The following is a 16,308-nucleotide window of genomic DNA, read 5'->3' as shown; positions in this document are numbered from 1 at the left end:
TCACACTTAGACCCATCGACTCACACAGAAACCCATAGACTCACACATGATGACATTGATGCTTAATATGATCATAATAGTGATTTGATGATCATGATGACAGTGGTGGTGTTTGTGCGAGAGATGGATAACGACGATGATGGTGACTGTGATGATGATGAGTATCGTTACACCACCACCTCATCACATCCACGGCACTCATTCCGTTCTCTAAGTAGAATATGATTGTCATTTCTCTTGGTTCTTTCGGTAAAGTCACGTAGAAGGGAAGTAATAAAATAGTAAAAATAAAACATTCTTCACCTGAGGACGGCTGCTTACGTTGTGGCCGAAACGTCGTGAGAATTATTTTATTATTTTTTATTTTTTATTATTTTATTACTTCCCTTCTATGTGACTTTACCGAAAGAACCAAGAAGATGAATCCCTGCAGTCACGAAAGCTTTAAATCGAAATGATTGTCATTCTTATCTAAATCTAGTCAATAAGAATTGTAACTCTTGAAAATGGAATGTGTCATTAAAATATATCTATGGGTGTCTATGGGTTCATTTTACGGTCCATAGTGTGGCTCACCACTGCAGCTATTTCTTTAATGTTCCATTCTAAACTATAAACTAAACGAAGGTAAGGCCCCGCTGAGCTATGTAGCTCTTTTTCAGACGCGACTTGGCTTTCACAAATGATCGCTCAACCAAGTGGCTTGTCATCATCATCGTCGTCGTGTGGAAATTTATAGCAGCAGCGGCTATAAACCGGAGGAGGACCCGGATAAAAAAAATCCACGCGACCTTGGGGAGAGAGAGACACACAAACTACAAACATACAGCAGCAGCAGGCGTCAGGGTCGGGATCAAACCCATGTACTCCTGTATACCAGGCGATGTGGTTAACATTTCCTAGCCGCCGTGCTACTGATGATGATGTGAGAGACACACAAACTCCAAATATACAGCAGGCTTCAGGGTCGGGATCAAACCCATGTACTCCTGTATACCAGGCGAGGTAGTTAACATATCCTAGCCACCGTGATGATGATGAGAGAGAGAGACACGCAAACTCTAAATATACAGCAGTAGGCATCGTCAGGGTCGGGATCGAGCCCACGACCTCCTGCAGACCAGGCGAGGTAGTTAACATCTCCTAGCCACCGTGATGATGATGATGAGAGAGAGAGACACGCAAACTCCAAATATACAGCAGTAGGCATCGTCAGGGTCGGGATCGAGCCCACGACCTCCTGCAGACCAGGCGAGGTAGTTAACATCTAGCCACCGTGATGATGATGATGAGAGAGAGAGACACGCAAACTCCAAATATACAGCAGCAGGCATCGTCAGGGTCGGGATCGAGCCCACGACCTCCTGCAGACCAGGCGAGGTAGTTAACATCTCTGGGCGGGGCTGCACAGACGAGACGGAGATTCTTACGGTGGGGCAGCAGCAGCAGCATCGGGGTGGTGTGGGGGGAGTTTCTGTTGTGGGTGTCTCTCTGGTGGGTGTCTCTCTGGTGGGTGTCTCTCTGGTGGGTGTCTCTCTGGTGGGTGTCTCTCTGGTGGGTGTCTCTCTGGTGGGTGTCTCTCTGGTGGGTGTCTCTCTGGTGGGTGTCTCTCTGGTGGGTGTCTCTCTGGTGGGTGTCTCTGGTCGCAGCTACATCTCCATCTCCACCAGCAGAGGGGGCCAACTCCCTACGACTCACATCGCGCTCCGTAGGCTGATGATGATTGTTATGATAGCTGCCGCCGCTGCTGATGATGCAAATTATTGGGTGATTGTTATTCTTGACGAATTTGTTGAGTGATTGTGTGTGTTTTTTTTGTAAACAGCGGATCGTTCTTCTGATGTTTTATTAGTCTGTATTTTTCTAAACCGTGGATTATTCTTCAGATTTTTTTATGTCTGTGTTTTTTTTTAAACCGTGCATTATTGTTCTGATTTTATTTTATTAATCTGCTTTTTTTAAACCGCGGATTATCTTCTTATTTTTTTGTTAGTCTGTGCTTTTTTAAACCCGTGGATTATTCTTGTGATTTTGTTAGTCTGTGTTTTTTTAAATCGTGGATAATTCTTCCGATTTTTTTTTATTATACTGTTTTTTTAAATCCGTGGATTATTCTTATGATTTTTTTAATTAGTCCACTCGTTTACAGGAGAAAGCCTCACTGAGTCTCAGGGATCATTCTTTGAGCAGGATACTGCCAGGCTGCAGCATCAATCAATCTATCAACAAGTGTCCCGTGACCCCATGCACCTAGCCTGGCACAATAGTCAACCCATAACCCCCGCGTCTGTCCCGTGACCTCATGCACCTAGCCTGGCACATCAGTCACCTTATACCACCCGCGTCTGCCCCGTGACCTCATGCACCTAGCCTGGCACAATAGTCAACCCATAACACCCGCGTCTGCCCCGTGACCTCATGCACCTAGCCTGGCACAATAGTCAACCCACACCACCCGCGTCTGCCCCGTGACCTCATGCACCTAGCCTGGCACATCAGTCAACCCACAACGCCTGCGCCTGCGCCTCGCTGGAAGTGATGATGCCTTTGATGATGCTGTTGATGTTGATTATGATGATGATGCTAATGCGTGATGCTGCTGATGTTGCTGCTGCTGCTAACAATGATGACAATGCCGCTGCTGCTGATGATGATGCTGCTGATGTTGATTGTGATGATGATGCTGCTGCTGATGATGATGCTGCTAACAATGATGACAATAACGCTGATGGTGCTGCTGCTACTGCTGATGATGCTGCTGATGCGAGTTCCTCCCCCACGTGACTCCAGCTACAACAATGCCACGTGGGGTGGGGGGGCGAGGGTGGAGAATGGGCGGGAAGGGAGCCAGTGGGTGGCATCATTCTCGCCACGATGATGAGACGCGCCTCCCCCTCCCCCCAACAGCTTAAAGTACAAGTTGTGGGTGGGGGGTGTGCGTCTTATAATCCAGTAGGTGATTGTGTGTGTATGTGTCTGTGTGTCTGTATGTGTGAATGTGTGTGTATGTGTCTGTATACATTTAGGCTGGCCTGCCTACGATCCATCCTGGGTTTAACCTGAAGGCTGGATTGTGTGAGGAGCTCACAAGTCCTTGAAAGATCTGGGCAAAGTCCCATCAGTGAGCTCCTCCGGCAGGCAAGGCTGCGTTGGCTGGGTCATGTAGCCCGCATGCCCAGCCACCGCATGCCTCAACAGCTTTTGTTCGGCCGGATCGAGGGGGCTAAACGGGCGCGGCACGGGCTAGAGAAGAGATGGAGTGATGTGGCACAGGAGGACGTGGAGCTGAGTGGACTTGCCGATGACTGGTACCAGCGGTGTCAAGATCGGCCTCAGTGGAGGAGGCTCGTGAAGGACGCTACTGGGCAGTTGGAGGCAGTCGCCCTCCAACAACAACGGAGGGCGGAGGAGCGACGCTCACAACAACGAGCGGAGCGCCGGGTGGCTAAAGCACAGCAAGTTGGTACAGTAGGGGGCACAGGTGGTGCATCAGCCAGTCATCTCGGTCATCTCGGTCAATCGACCCGTGGCACCTGGGTCTGCCCCGTGACCTCCTGCCAGCGGGCGTTCGACACTTCACGTGGCCTCAGGGTGCACATGGCCTGGCACAAGCGTCGTGGTGACGTCACCGCCACTTAGTGGCGAATGGCGGTTGTTGTTGTTGTATGTGTCTTTATGTGTGTGTATGTGTGTGTAAGTGCGTATGTGTGTGTCTATGTGTCAACTTTATTGACGTTTTGTACAACTTTATTGACACTCGGCACAAGTTTGTGGTGCGTCTTATATTCCGGAGTGGCTCATGATCCGGTCAATATCGTGTGGGGGAGGGGGCTGTTGGGGGGAGGGGGGGGGCGGGGGGGACAGAGGAGGGGGGGGGACAGGAGAGGGGCTATTGGGGGGATAGGGGAGGGGCGGGGGGGATAGGGGAGGAGCTATTGGGGGGATAGGGGAGGGGCGGGGGGGATAGGGGAGGGGCTATTGGGGGGAGGGGGTGATAGGGGAGGGGCTATTGGGGGGAGGGAGGAATAGGGGAGGGGCTGCACAGACGCGACACAAAGAGCGTGGGCGGAGCGACTACGTGGGGGAGGAGAGAGAGGGGAGGGGGTAGCAGAGATAAGGGGGGGGGAGGAGGGGGGGAGGAGGAGGAGGGGGGAGGAGGAGGAGGGGGGGGAGGAGGGGAGGGGGGAGGAGGAGGGGGAGATACGGGGGAGGGGAGGGAGATAAGGGAGAGTTCCTCCAGAGAGGAGGAGGGGGCGAGAGAGAGAGAGAGATCAGCTGGGGAGAGAGGAGAGGCAGCTACCGAACACGAGGAGGAGACAGAGAGGAGGAGGGGAGAGAGACCGAGAGCGAGAGAGGAGGAGACAGAGGGGAGAGAGGGGGGAGGAGGAGAGAGAGGGGGGAGTGAGTGAGCGAGAGAGGTGGGGAGTGAGTGAGCGAGAGAGCTTCTGGGCAAGGGAGGAGGAGGAGAGTGCGGATACGCGACGAGAAACCGAGAGAGTGGAGGAGGAGGAGGAGAGAGTGGTGGTGGTGGTGGAGAGCGGGCGGGCGAGCGAGCGAGACGCAGAGGAGGGAGAGGTGGGAGCAGGACGCAGCAGGAGTAGGACGCAGCAGCAGCAGCAAGCGGCAGCAGCAGCAGCAGGAGGAGGAGGCGGCAGTGTCGAGGTGGCTGGCTCCGAGGCTCCCCCGAGCCGCGGGCGTCGTGATGGCGGACGAGCTGCGGCGCTGCAAGCTGCCCGACCCCTGGTACTTCGGGGTGACCCGGGATGGCCGCGTCTTCTTCATCAAGTGAGTGGCGGCGGGCGGGCGGGCGGGCGCGACGGTTCGCCACCGGGGCCTGTCGCAGGACGTTGCTTTACGCAGCGTGAACACCACCGGGCAGCCAGTCGCTACCCACCCCCCTCACCACCTCCCTGTCCCAGCGCGCTGCGTTGTTGCCTGGTGGTGGTGGTGGTGATGTGGTGATGGTGATGTGGTGATCGTGATGATGATGTGGTGGTGATTGTGATGATAATGTGGTGGTGGTGATGTGGTTGTGGTGGTGGTGGTGATGTGGTGGTGATGATAATGTGGTGGTGGTGATGTTGTGGTGACGTGGTGATGATGGTGATGTGGTGGTGATGGTGATGTGGTGGTGGTGGTGATTGTGATGATAATGTGGTGGTGGTGATGTTTTGGTGATGTGGTGGTGATGTGGTGGTAGTGGTGATTGTGATGATGGTGATTGTGGTGATGGTGTTGTGGTGATGGTGTTGTGGTAATGGTGTTGTGGTGATGGTGTTGTGGTGATGGTGTTGTGGTGATGGTGATTGTGGTAATGAGGATTGTGGTGATGGTGTTGTGGTGATGGTGTTGTGGTGATGGTGTTGTGGTGATGGTGTTGTGGTGATGGTGATGAGGATTGTGGTGATGGTGTTGTGGTGATGATGTTGTGGTGATGGTGTTGTGGTAATGGTGATGGTGTTGTGGTGATGGTGTTGTGGTAATGAGCATTGTGGTGATGGTGTTGTGGTGATGGTGTTGTGTCTGGTGATTGTGGTGATGAGGATTGTGGTGATGGTGTTGTGGTGATGGTGTTGTGGTGATGGTGTTGTGGTGATGGTGTTGTGGTGATGGTGTTGTGGTGATTGTGGTTGTGGTGATTGTGATGATGGTGTTGTGGTGATGGTGTTGTGGTGATGGTGTTGTGGTGATGGTGTTGTGGTGATGGTGTTGTGGTGATGGTGTTGTGGTGTACTTGTGTACGAGTGTTGGTGAGTGTTTGTGTTTGCTTGTGTGATTATGGATGCGTTGGTGTGTGTGTGATTGGGTGGTGTGTGTGTGTGTGTGATGGTGTGTGTGTGTGGTGTGGTTGGTGTGTGTGTGTCATTGGGTGGTGTGTGTGTGATGGTGTGTGTGGTGTGTGGGGTGGTTGGTGTGTGTGGGGTGGTTGGTGTGTGTGTGTGTATGGGGTGGTTGGTGTGTGTGTGTATGGGGTGGTTGGTGTGTGTGTGTATGGGGTGGTTGGTGTGTGTGTATGGGGTGGTTGGTGTGTGTGTGTGGGGTGGTTGGTGTGTGTGTGTGGGGTGGTTGGTGTGTGTGTGTGGGGTGGTTGGTGTGTGTGTGTGGGGTGGTTGGTGTGTGTGTGTGGGGTGGTTGGTGTGTGTGTGTGTTGTGTGGTTTGTGTGTGTGTGTGTGTTGTGTGGTTTGTGTGTGTGTGTGTTGTGTGGTTTGTGTGTGTGTGTGGGGTGGTTGGTGTGTGTGTGTGTGGGGTGGTTGGTGTGTGTGTGTGTGGGGTGGTTGGTGTGTGTGTGTGGGGTGGTTGGTGTGTGTGTGTGTGTGGGGTGGTTGGTGTGTGTGTGTGGGGTGGTTGGTGTGTGTGTGGGGTGGTTGGTGTGTGTGTGGGGTGGTTGGTGTGTGTGTGTGTGTGGGGTGGTTGGTGTGTGTGTGTGTGTGGGGTGGTTGGTGTGTGTGTGTGGGGTGGTTGGTGTATGTGTGTGTGGTGTGGTTGGTGTGTGTGTGTGTGGGGTGGTTGGTGTGTGTGTGTGGGGTGGTTGGTGTGTGTGTGTGTGTGGGGTGGTTGGTGTGTGTGTGTGTGTGGGGTGGTTGGTGTGTGTGTGTGTGTGGGGTGGTTGGTGTGTGTGTGTGTGTGGGGTGGTTGGTGTGTGTGTGTGTGTGTGGGGTGGTTGGTGTGTGTGTGTGTGGGGTGGTTGGTGTGTGTGTGTGTGTGGGGTGGTTGGTGTGTGTGTGTGTGTGGGGTGGTTGGTGTGTGTGTGTGTGTGGGGTGGTTGGTGTGTGTGTGTGGGGTGGTTGGTGTGTGTGTGTGTGGGGTGGTTGGTGTGTGTGTGTGTGGGGTGGTTGGTGTGTGTGTGTGTGGGGTGGTTGGTGTGTGTGTGTGTGGGGTGGTTGGTGTGTGTGTGTGTGGGGTGGTTGGTGTGTGTGTGTGTGGGGTGGTTGGTGTGTGTGTGTGTGGGGTGGTTGGTGTGTGTGTGTGTGGGGTGGTTGGTGTGTGTGTGTGTGGGGTGGTTGGTGTGTGTGTGTGGGGTGGTTGGTGTGTGTGTGTGTGGGGTGGTTGGTGTGTGTGTGTGTGGGGTAGTTGGTGTGTGTGTGTGTGGGGTGGTTGGTGTGTGTGTGTGTGGGGTGGTTGGTGTGTGTGTGTGTGGGGTGGTTGGTGTGTGTGTGGGGTGGTTGGTGTGTGTGTGGGGTGGTTGGTGTGTGATGGTGTGTGTATGGGGTGGTTGGTGTGTGATGGTGTGTGTATGGGGTGGTTGGTGTGTGTGTATGGGGTGGTTGGTGTGTGTGTGTGGAGTGGTTGGTGTGGTGTGTGGGGTGGTTGGTGTGTGTGTGTGGGGTGGTTGGTGTGTGTGTGTGGGGTGGTTGGTGTGTGTGTGTGGGGTGGTTGGTGTGTGTGTGGGGTGGTTGGTGTGTGTGTGTGTGGGGTGGTTGGTGTGTGTGTGGGGTGGTTGGTGTGTGTGTGTGTGGGGTGGTTGGTGTGTGTGTGGGGTGGTTGGTGTGTGTGTGTGTGTGGGTTGGTTGGTGTGTGTGTGTGGGGTGGTGTGTGTGTGTGATGGTGTGTGTATGGGGTGGTTGGTGTGTGTGTGGGGGTGGTTGGTGTGTGTGTGTGGTTGGTGTGTGTGTGGAGTGGTTGGTGTGGTGTGTGGGGTGGTTGGTGTGGTGTGTGGGGTGGTTGGTGTGGTGTGTGTGTGTGTGATGGTGTGTGTGATGGGTTGGTGTGTGTGTGTGATGGTGTGTGTGTGATGGTGTGTGTGTGTGTGATGTGTGTGTGTGTGAGTGTGTGATGGGTTGGTGAGTGTGTGATGGGTTGGTGTGTGTGTGATGGGTTGGTGTGTGTGTGATGGGTTGTTGTGTGTGTGATGGTGTGTGTGTGATGGTGTGGTGTGTGTGTGATGGGTTGGTGTGTGATGGGTGTGTGTGATGGGTGTGTGTGTGTGTGATGGGTGTGTGTGGGTGTGCGCGTGCTTGCGCGCGATGCTGATGACAATGATGGTGATGATGATGATGGTGGTAATTATGTGATTTACCTGCAGCATATGTGTGACGTGTGTGTTGTGTGTGTGTGCTTGCGTGTGACGTGTGTGTGTGTTGGTATGCGTGCTCGCGAACAGCACTTGCCCCAACAGTCTGTTAAGGCTATAAGGGGGATCTTTGCCTTTGTTTGTGTATTGATGTGTCGGTATGTGTCGGTGATAGTGTGTGTCGGTGTGTTGGTGTGTGTGTGTGTTGGTAGCTGTGTGTGGGGGGAGCTGTGTGTGTGTGTTGGTAGCTGTGTGTGTGTTTGTGTGTTGGTAGCTGTGTGTGTGTATTTGTGTGTTGGTAGCTGTGTGTGTGTGTTTGTAGCTGTGTGTTGGTAGCTGTGTGTTGGTAGCTGTGTGTTGGTAGCTGTGTGTTGGTAGCTGTGTGTTGGTAGCTGTGTGTTGGTAGCTGTGTGTTGGTAGCTGTGTGTGTGTGTGTTGGTAGCTGTGTGTGTGTGTTGGTAGCTGTGTGTTGGTAGCTGTGTGTTGGTAGCTGTGTGTTGGTAGCTGTGTGTGTGTGTTGGTAGCTGTGTGTGTGTGTTTGTGTGTTGGTAGCTGTGTGTGTGTGTGTTTGTGTGTTGGTAGCTGTGTGTGTGTGTGTGTTGGTAGCTGTGTGTGTGTGTGTGTTGGTAGCTGTGTGTGTGTGTGTTGGTAGCTGTGTGTGTGTGTTTGTGTGTGTGTTGGTAGCTGTGTGTGTGTGTTGGTAGCTGTGTGTGTTGGTAGCTGTGTGTGTTGGTAGCTGTGTGTGTGTGTGTTGGTAGCTGTGTGTGTGTGTTGGTAGCTGTGTGTGTGTGTGTTGGTAGCTGTGTGTGTGTGTGTTGGTAGCTGTGTGTGTGTGTTGGTAGCTGTGTGTTGGTAGCTGTGTGTGTGTGTTTGTGTGTGTGTTGGTAGCTGTGTGTGTGTGTGTGTTGGTAGCTGTTGGTAGGTGTGTGTGTGTTGGTACCTGTGTGTGTGTGTGTGTGGGGAGCGGTGGTGTAGTGGTTAGCACACTGCCCTAAGAACCCGGCGACCCGAGTTCGATTCCCGCTCACGGCCAACACCGGTGACGATTATCGGAATCGGTCCTGGGCATCCCCTAGGTCCACTCGGCCTCAAATGAGTACCTGGTGCGATGTGTAAACATCGTCACTGGGGAGACAAAGGCGGTCGGGCGTGGTGCTGGCCACCCACCACCTCGTGTGCCGTGCCGGCCTTCATAGGTGCTCGCTAACAGCACTTGCCCCAACAGTCTGTTAAGGCTACACGGGGGGACTTTGATTATATGTTTTGATTATAAGAATGTGTGTGCTTTAGGGTGTGTGTGTGTGTGTGGTACATGTGTGTGTGTAATTGTTTATTGATGTATACAGTGCTGAATTGTCTCAGTATTGATGTATGTCTGTCTCTGTGTGGCTATTTTGTGCCATTGTGTGTGTAGATGTGTATGTTTTAGTGTGGTGGTGTGTGTGTGTGTGTTGGTGTGTAGATGTGTGTGTGTAGATGTGTGTGTGTGTGTAGATGTGTGTGTGTGTGTGTGTAGATGTGTGTGTGTGTGTGTAGATGTGTGTGTGTGTGTAGATGTGTGTGTGTGTGTAGAGGTGTGTGTGTATGTTGATGTGTGTGTGTGTGTGTAGGTGTGTAAAGGTGTGTGTGTATGTAGATGTGTGTGTGTGTATGTGTGTGTATGTTGGTGTGTGTGTGTGTGTAGGTGTGTAGGTGTGTAGATGTAGGTGTGTAGATGTGTGTGTGTATATGTAGGTGCGTGTGTATGGAGGTGTGTGTGTGGGGTTGTGGTCTTAGGTGACGTGCGGCATAGCGGGGGGGGCTGCGACAAGGGGTGGTGGATGTCCTCTGGGCTCCCCCTGCAATTGTTGAACTCAACAACAACAAGAAAAATGTTCGGCCACACAGTTCGAGAAACCTCCCCCACCCTCCCTTCTCCTCGGCTTGCCAAACGTGGACCCCTCTAATGGAACATCTGCGCCGGTTTGAAACCTCCTGGCTGACATGCCTGCGATCCATCCTGGGTTTAGCCAGGCTGGAGCGTGCGAGCTGTTCATAGGTCCTTGACAGATCTGGACACGGTCCCCATCACCGGTGAGCTCCTCCGGGCAAGCGAGGCCTCGTTTGTTGGGTCACGGAGCCACCACAGGCCCAGCCACCGCCCTCCCCCAAGAAGCTTCCGGATAGAGGGGGGCTAAATGTGCGCGGCATGGGCTGGAGAAGAGATGGAGCTGATGTGGAGCTTAGTGGACTTGCCGATGACCGGTACCAGCGGTGTCCAAGACGGCCTCAACGCGGGTGAAGGAATCGATGAGTGAAGTTTACGGGGAAATGGCAACCATGGTAACAGTAAATAAAGAGTGATTTGATCAATGAGCGGATGGATGGGTGCGCGAGTGTGTGGGTGAGTGGTTGGATGAGTGAGTGGGTGGGTCAGTGCGTAGGCGAGGTGAGCGGTAGTTTGGATGTGCGGGTCAGTGAGTGTACAGGTGAGCGTGTAGGTGAGTGTACAGGTGAGTGTGTAGGTGAGCGTGTAGGTGAGTGTGTAGGTGAGTGTACAGGTGAGTGTGTAGGTGAGCGGTAGTTTGGATGTGCGGGTCGGTGAGTGAGTGAGGTGAGAGCCGGTGGTTGAGTGCATGTTCATGTGCAGGTGAGTGTGCAGGTGTGTGTGTGTGTGTGTAGGTGAGTGTGTAGGTGAGTGTGCAGGTGAGTGTGTAGTAGAGCGCGCAGGTGAGTGCGCAGGTTTGGGTGCAGGTGAGTGTGTAGGTGAGCGTGTAGGTGAGCGTGTAGGTGAGCGTGTTGACGAGGTGTGCTGCGTGTGTGTGTGCGCAGCGATGAGACGAGGACGACCACCTGGCTCCACCCACGCAGCGAGGACCCCGTGTGCACCGGGCACCGCAAGCGCGCCGGTGAGCGGCGACACTCACCCCTACACTCACCCCTACACTCACCCCTACACTCACCCCTACACTCACCCCTACACTCACCACTACACTCACACCTACACTCACCCCTACACTCACCCCTACACTCACCCCTACACTCACCACGACAATCACCCCTACACTCACCCCTACACTCACCACTACACTCACCACGACAATCACCCCTACACTCACCCCTACACTCACCCCTACACTCACCACGACAATCACCCCTACACTCACCCCTACACTCACCCCTACACTCACCCCTACACTCACCCCTACACTCACCACGACAATCACCCCTACACTCACCCCTACACTCACCCCTACACTCACCCCTACACTCACCACTACACTCACCACGACAATCACCCCTACACTCACCCCTACACTCACCCCTACACTCACCCCTACACTCACCACTACACTCACACCTACACTCACCATGACACTCACCACCACGCTCACCACTACACTCACCCCGACACTCACCACGACACTCACCACGACACTCACACCTACACTCACCACCACGCTCACCACTACACTCACCACCACACTCACCACTACACTCACCCCTACACTCACCACTACACTCACCACCACGCTCACACCTACACTCACCACGACACTCACCACTACACTCACCACTACACTCACCACGACACTCACCCCTACACTCACCCCTACACTCACCACCACGCTCACCATTATGCTCACACCTACACTCACCACCACGCTCACCCCTACACTCACCACGACACTCACCACGACACTCACACCTACACTCACCCCTACACTCACCACGACGCTCACCACCACGCTCACACCTACACTCACCACTACACTCACCACGACACTCACACCTACACTCACACCTACACTCACCACGACACTCACCACGACGCTCACCACCACGCTCACACCTACACTCACCACTACACTCACCACTACGCTCACCACCACACTCACCACCACGCTCACCACTACGCTCACCACTACGGGGAATAGGGGGCTGGGGGGATGCAGGAAGCTCCGATCGATTAGGGGGTGGGGGGGGGAGAGGAGAAATTTGAGCGGATTCTGAGAGGCCCCCAGAGGGGGGGGGGGGTGGGAGTTGGGGGGGGGGGCGCTCCCTCCAGAGCCCCCCAGCACTGCCCCCCCCCCATCCTGCCAACCTTGTCCCACCCCCCCCCCCTGAACCCCCCCCCCCCATCCTCCCCCCCACGTGTTCGGCTTTCACAGCACCAGATGCTGCCCCCATTAGCGGACTGCCCCATTAGCGGCGATCGTTAGCCACCCGGAACGGCCACTCCTGGAAAGGGGCAAAAATGTAATCCAGATCTCATCGAGTCTGTAGAGAAATAGTTTTGAAACGATAATTGCCATGGCCACCATCGCCACCATCACCGCCACCATCGCCATCATTGCCACCAACACCACCATCACCACCATCACCATCATTGCCACCATCACCACCATCACCATCATTGCCACCAACACCACCATCACCACCATCACCATCATTGCCACCATCACCACCATCACCATCATTGCCACCAACACCACCATCACCACCATCACCATCATTGCCATCATCACCACCATCATCGCCACCATCACCATCATTACCATCATCACCGTCATCACCATCATTGCCACCATCACCACCATCACCTTCATTGCCACCATCACCACCATCACCATCATTGCCACCATCACCACCATCATCGCCACCAACACCACCATCACCACCATCACCATCATTGCCACCAACACCACCATCACCACCATCACCATCATTGCCACCATCACCACCATCACCATCATTGCCACCAACACCACCATCACCACCATCACCATCATTGCCACCAACACCACCATCACCACCATCACCATCATTGCCATCATCACCACCATCATCGCCACCAACACCACCATCACCACCATCACCATCATTGCCATCATCACCACCATCATCGCCACCAACACCACCATCACCACCATCACCATCATTGCCACCAACACCATCATCACCGTCATCACCATCATTGCCACCATCACCACCATCACCTTCATCACCATCATTGCCACCATCACCACCGTCATCACCGTCATCACCAACATCACCATCATCGCCACCATCACCGCCATCACCGTTATCACCGTCATCACTACCATCATCACCACCCTGTGTGTGTGTGTGCACACACCCTGTGTGTGTGTGTACACCCTGTGTGTGTGTGTGTACACTGTGTGTGTGTGTGTGTACACCCTGTGTGTGTGTACACGCTGTGTGTGTGTGCGTGTGTGTACACCCTGTGTGTGTGTGTGTACACTGTGTGTGTGTGTACACTCTGTGTGTGTAAACCCTGTGTGTGTGTGTACGCCATGTGTGTGTGTGTGTGTACACCCTGTGTGTGTGTGTACACCCTGTGTGTGTGTGTGTACACCCTGTGTGTGTGTGTACGCCGTGTGGTGTGTGTACGCCCTGTGTGTGTGCTTGTGCGTGGACGGGGCGTACACACGTGTCCTGTCACAGAGACGCTGTCTCGATGATGACTCATCAACTTGGCAGTCTGTCGGCATTGCTGCTGCTGCTACTACTACTGCTGCTGTTACTACTGCTGCTACTACTACTGCTGCTGTTACTGCTGCTGCTGCTACTGCTGCTGCTACTGCTGCTACTACTACTGCTGCTACCAATACTGCTGCTGCTGCTACCACTGCTGCTGCTACCACTGCTGCTGCTACTACTGCTGCTGCTACCAATACTGCTGCTGCTGCTGCCACTGCTGCTGCTGCTACCACTGCTGCTGCTGCTACTACTGCTGCTGCTACTACTATTACTACTACTGCTACCACTGCTGCTGCTACTACTACTACTGCTGCTACTACTACTGCTGCTGCTACTACTACTGCTGCTGCTACTACTACTGCTGCTGCTGCTACCACTGCTGCTGCTGCTACTACTGCTGCTACTACTACTATTACTACTACTGCTACCACTGCTGCTGCTACTACTACTGCTGCTGCTACTACTGCTGCTGCTACTACTACTGCTGCTGCTACTACTACTGCTGCTGCTACTACTACTGCTGCTGCTACTAACTACTACTGCTGCTGCTGCTACCACTGCTGCTGCTGCTACTACTGCTGCTACTACTACTATTACTACTACTGCTACCACTGCTGCTGCTACTACTACTACTGCTGCTGCTACTACTACTGCTGCTGCTACTACTACTGCTGCTGCTACTACTATTACTACTACTGCTACCACTGCTGCTGCTACTACTACTACTGCTGCTACTACTACTACTGCTGCTGCTACTACTACTGCTGCTGCTACTACTACTGCTGCTGCTACTACTACTATTACTACTACTGCTACCACTGCTGCTGCTACTACTACTACTGCTGCTGCTACTACTACTGCTGCTGCTACTACTACTACTGCTGCTGCTACTACTACTGCTGCTGCTACTACTACTACTGCTGCTGCTACTACTACTGCTGCTGCTACTACTACTGCTGCTGCTACTACTACTGCTGCTACTGCTACTACTACTGCTGCTGCTACTACTACTGCTGCTGCTACTACTACTACTGCTGCTGCTACTACTACTGCTGCTGCTACTACTACTGCTGCTGCTACTACTACTGCTGCTACTGCTGCTACTACTGCTGCTACTGCTACTACTACTGCTACTACCACTACTGCTGCTACCACAACCACTACTGCTGCTGCCGGCGCCGTGCGGGCTGTGACCACGTGTGTCTCCGTCTGTCCCCCGCGTGGCAGACCTGCCGCTGGGCTGGGAGGAGGCGTTCACGAGGGAGGGAGTCAGCTACTTCATCAAGTGAGTCGCTCGCGCTCCTCGCCGCGGCTCTCTCCGCCGCGTGTCTCCCCCCCCCCCCCGTGGCTTCCGCTGTCTCTCCGTGTGCTCACCGTGTCTCCCCCCCCCCCCCGTATCTCCTCGTGTTCCCCGTATTTCCCCGACGAACTCCGCGTGTCCCCCCGCTTCTCCCCGCGCGTCTCCGTGTCTCTCTCTGTCTCTCTCTGTCTCTCTCCGTGTCTCTCTCTGTGTCTCTCTCTCTCGCACGCCCTCCGTTTTGCGGGCGCCACGCTCGCGATGGCCACCGCTCTCCGTGTCTGCGGTGGCCGACGTGACCGCCGGGATGCGTCGCCCGGATAGACGCGCGACAGAGAGACAGAGAGACAGAGAGACAGACAGAGAGACAGTGAGACAGAGAGACAGAGAGACAGTGAGACAGTGAGACAGAGGGACAGACAGTGAGACAGTGAGACAGTGAGACAGTGAGACAGTGAGACAGTGAGACAGAGACACAGAGACACAGAGACACAGAGACACAGAGACACAGAGACACAGAGACACAGAGACACAGAGACACAGAGACACAGAGACACAGACGAATAGACTCGCGACAGACGGACAGACGCACAGACGGACGGGATGGCCTGGCTGGCGATCCCCTCGTCCAGACGTACAGCGACGACGTCGTCACGAGCGTCACGAGGGTCAGGAGCGTCACGTGCTCTCGCTCCCCCTTGCTCCTGGCTGGTCGATCGCCGTGCGTCGATTTGCCCCGCGACTCGCAGATGGCGGTGAGGCAGCGCTCGCCTCGGATGTCGGTTCCCGTTACCGTTGGTTGATGATTGATCGCTGTCCGGCTCGGGTTCGGCTGTCTTTAAACAACAACAACAACAACAATGCAACAACAACAATGCAACAACAACAATGCAACAACAACAATGCAACAACAACAATGCAACAACAACAATGCAACAACAACAATGCAACAACAACAATGCAACAACAACAATGCAACAACAACAATGCAACAACAACAATGCAACAACAACAATGCAACAACAACAATGCAACAACAACAATGCAACAACAACAATGCAACAACAACAATGCAACAACAACAACGCAACAACAACAACGCAACAACAACAATAATGACACCAAAGCCGGGTCGTGTTTTGGGAGAGAGGGGGCAGTTTGTTGTTTCGCACGGTTTCCGTCGGCTAGAATTGGGAGGAGCGGTGGGACGAGTGATCGGACGGTGAGAGGATGCGGGATGCATTGTACGTCGCCCCCCACCGCCCCCCCCCCCCCGCGTGAGTGTCCAGTTGTTTACGAGGAGGAATTCGTTTTCTTCTCGGCAGCCCAGAGGGGCGCTGTGTTTGGTGCCTTGAGATTCCATCGTGGGTCTTCTCATTTCGCAGCAGCTTCCGTGATTGGAGCCGTCTCCAGATCTCTGCTGTGCTTCTGAAGGAGGGCCATTGTCCGAAACGTCGGTCCAGTGTTTCTTGTATTCCTTCTAAGGCTCCCCCCCCCACACACACACACACACGT

At 54.0% G+C, this 16,308-nt stretch overlaps 1 long non-coding RNA gene across 1 annotated transcript; it reads left to right on the top strand.

Annotated features, from left to right (window-relative positions):
- The first annotated feature begins 4,396 nt into the window (after nt 1-4,396).
- On the top strand, nt 4,397-15,297 carry LOC144737065 (uncharacterized). Its single transcript, XR_013588864.1, has 3 exons — nt 4,397-4,785; nt 10,824-10,900; nt 14,724-15,297. It is a non-coding gene; the product is annotated as an uncharacterized LOC144737065 (long non-coding RNA).
- Nucleotides 15,298-16,308: the final 1,011 nt, after the last annotated feature.

Source organism: Lampetra planeri, chromosome 64 (assembly GCF_965212315.1).
Source record: "Lampetra planeri chromosome 64, kcLamPlan1.2.h2, whole genome shotgun sequence".
Classification (NCBI taxonomy): domain Eukaryota; kingdom Metazoa; phylum Chordata; class Hyperoartia; order Petromyzontiformes; family Petromyzontidae; genus Lampetra; species Lampetra planeri.
This window is presented reverse-complemented; position numbering and strand designations above follow the sequence as displayed.